At 42.7% G+C, this 3,364-nt stretch overlaps 1 pseudogene; it reads left to right on the plus strand.

Moving 5' to 3' along the window:
- Positions 1–325: 325 nt before the first annotated feature.
- LOC101986597 overlaps positions 326–3,364 on the plus strand; it is a 6,031-nt pseudogene continuing 2,992 nt past the window's right edge.

The following is a 3,364-nucleotide window of genomic DNA, read 5'->3' on the forward strand; positions in this document are numbered from 1 at the left end:
AAGCAGGAAATAGAATGTTCTCAAATCCATGAAAATGAGACATGTTAATGTCATTAAACAATTTGCTGTTAATATGGCATTGCAAATTATTTTCAACTTTATTTTGCTTTTTTCTTGAGGAAAAGAAAAGAAAGCCATCTTGCAGCTGCTAAAATATGAATTGGGAGACCATACAGCTTTTTTCTGAGCTCACATACCCTAGTGGACCTGCCATCATTCCCTGAACTTGCAATCCATCTCTAGAGCTCGTGCCTCACGTGACAAGGGGATGGTGGTAACATGGTGACCCTTCTCCACTGATCTGAAGTCAGTGAGGGCATTAGAGATGGCAGCCATTGCTCACATGTCATCCAGTCTTTTCGGGGAGACTGACGAGGTAGCAGCTGTGGTTATTCAGGGTAAAACTGCTTGAAACTCGCAGATCTGCTTCAAAAAGAAACCACAGTTTCCTCCATGCCTCAATGGAAATGCACCTGAAAGTTGGCAGGGAAGTGGACACTCCTGCCTGTATCATGGGTCACTGGAAATCATAGTCTGTAGCCTTTCATGTTCATCAGATACCAAATGTAACACAGCATTTCTAAAAAACTCTCTGCATCTAACTTTTTATATAAACCAGTTCATCCTTTACCAGGAAGTACATCCAAGATATGGGTTTGAGTCAGTGTTGTGTTGGAATCAGCTCACTCAGTTAGTGTGTGATAATATTTTCCCAGCAGCTGACACCATCTTAACGCATTGCTGCTTTGAAATCAGCCATAGCTGGAACATTTACACTCCAGAAAATGGCAAAGGCTACAGTCTGTGGCTTTTCCTCCTTTGACCTAGCTGGTTGGTCAATACTTCGCAGTAAACTATTGTCTTTATGGAAATGAGAAAAAGCAAGTGTGCAGGTAACAGGTGCTTCCACAAAGGGAAATGATGGGGTGGAAAAACAGCCAAAAAGAAGTTTGTGGAGTAGGAGAAGATCTCCAGGGCAAATGTGCCATCACCTGGCAGCGAGATGGCACAGCTGGTGAAAGAACTTGCTGTGCAAGCCTGTCAGCCTGAGCTCAGTTATTGAAACCCATGCCAAAGAAGGACAGAACTGACTCCACAAAGTTGTCCTCTGTCTGGCAGACGTGCACAGTGGTGTGAGTTTGCATAAGTAAGCATACACACACACACACACACACACACACACACACTACCAAACAAAGCTTAAAATAACACCACACCATTTCAGCTGAACTATCTGTTGTGCTCCACCGTAGGCTGCAGAATTTCCCTGCCCCAGTCATCTGGAACATCTGATCCCATATGCCTACCTTAAACCTGGAATGTATCACCCATCTTCAAACACTTTCGGAAAAACCTCCATCAAGCTGCACCCAAGCAGGACTTGTATGAAATCTTGCTAGGGTATAATACCACATTCCTGAAACTGATTTAAATTGGGATCCATAAAATCTATACAAAGACGTCAGTAACTTATTGTTTCATATTTAATTGTAGGATAATGATTCATCACTGGGTCAAGATACTGGTTTTCAAATAGAGCCACAATATTTGGTGTATTATTTTCAACACCCCTGAATTCTCAGGGTATTGAAAGCAACATCTGTTTATAAGAAATAGGGTTTGGGGAGATTTGCTACTGCAATTACGAGGGTAACCTAATGTGTACCCGGTGGTGTCTAAACTATTTTTCTTCATTTGTTTGTTAGAAAGTGAAAAAGGTTGTGATTCTGAACAGTACAAGAAATGGTAAGCATGGGACATTAAAACTGAATACGCATGCGAGTTGGTGTTCAATGAGTTCTTAGAACTCACACAATCCAGCAAACCTCACAGTCCACCTTGACTCTGAAAATCTATGGGTCAGATTCCAATTATTCAACAGTGATGGAGGGCTACGAACCAAAAGAACTCCTGGACTAATTGTTTATTTGGCAGGCAAGAACAAGCATGTTGGTTTTTAATGAATCTGTTCCCTCTAGAGGCCACTTCCATACGATGTGATGATGGGAGTGGGCAGTTTTAATGCACTTGATGATGAGTAAATTCTACAATATTTCAACCCCATGACCTCCAAATTACAATGTAGTAGATTGCATTAATGGTGGCGATTCTTCATTCCTCCCACATGTGAGAGCCTTTGATATGAAATCCCCACAGAAGTATATACACCCCGTCCTCCCTGACCCCAAGTTCAGTATTATGAATCACTACAGTAGTTACTTTTATACCTCTGTGATGCTAAGACATGATGGAACTAAGAGATGAAAGTATTCAATCCGTCCTGATAGAGAGCTTAATGACACTGGTACAGCGAGAGTGTGGAGCAGGCACTCTTCATCTTACAGTGGACCAGGGAGCGAAGAGCGGCTGGAACCAGGGGCCAGGCCTGAACCTTCAAAGGCCTATCCTTAGCAACCTACTTCGACCAGCTGGCCTCGGCCTAATAAAGATTCCACAGTCTCCCAAAGTAGCCACCAACTAAAGAACAGGTATTCAAAGCCTGAGTTGGTGAGATTTAAACCATAACACTTGGCAGTGATAAACCATGGAGGAAGCCTTAGCTGCTTCCATTTTCTGTCCTGAGTTTCTTGCCATCACCAAAAAGAGAAAGCCTGAACTCGTACCTAGGTTCTGCTCTACTTACAAGGGGCTAAAGCCAGATAAAACCATTGTGATCTGAAAACAGCCTCAATAAGAAGCTCAGTTAATACACCTGATACTGACTCTTACCGCTAAGTGACACAGTGCGCTGTTGAGTGTTGACTGTTTCCTTTGTGACTCTGTGACTGATTAGGACTTATGGCTCTCTATTACTGCCCAGAATCTCCAGAGAGGATATGACCATATATTGTCAGCCTGGAAGGCAGATCAAAATTCATAACACAATACATAGGTCTTTTTGTTTTTGTGGGTTTTGTTTTGTTTTGCTTTGTTGGTTTTTGGGTTTTTTGTTTGGTTGGTTGGTTTGGTTTGGTTTTTTGTTAGTGTGCTTCTTTGTTTTGGTTTTTCGAGACAAGGTTTCTCTGTAACTTTGGAGCCTGTCCTAGAACTAGCTCTTGTAGACAAGGCTGGCCTCAAATGCACAGAGAACTGCCTGCCTCTGCCTCCTGAGTGCTGGAATTAAAGGCGTGTGCCATCACTGCCTGGCTCAGTGAATAAGTTTCTAATGAAATCATTTTCACTTCCAAGCCATTGTAAAGTCAGTCTAAGTCAAACCATTGTCTTTGGAGACCTTCTATATTCCCAGAAGGGGAAGGGAACTTGTGACTGAACTGCTGCAGATAGAAAACTCTGGCCTGGCCATTCCAGCTCAGGACAGAGCCATCAGTCAACTCTCTCTCTCTCTCTCTCTCTCTCTCTCTCT

Source organism: Microtus ochrogaster, linkage group LG4, assembly GCF_000317375.1.
Source record: "Microtus ochrogaster isolate Prairie Vole_2 linkage group LG4, MicOch1.0, whole genome shotgun sequence".
Taxonomy (NCBI): Eukaryota; Metazoa; Chordata; class Mammalia; order Rodentia; family Cricetidae; genus Microtus; species Microtus ochrogaster.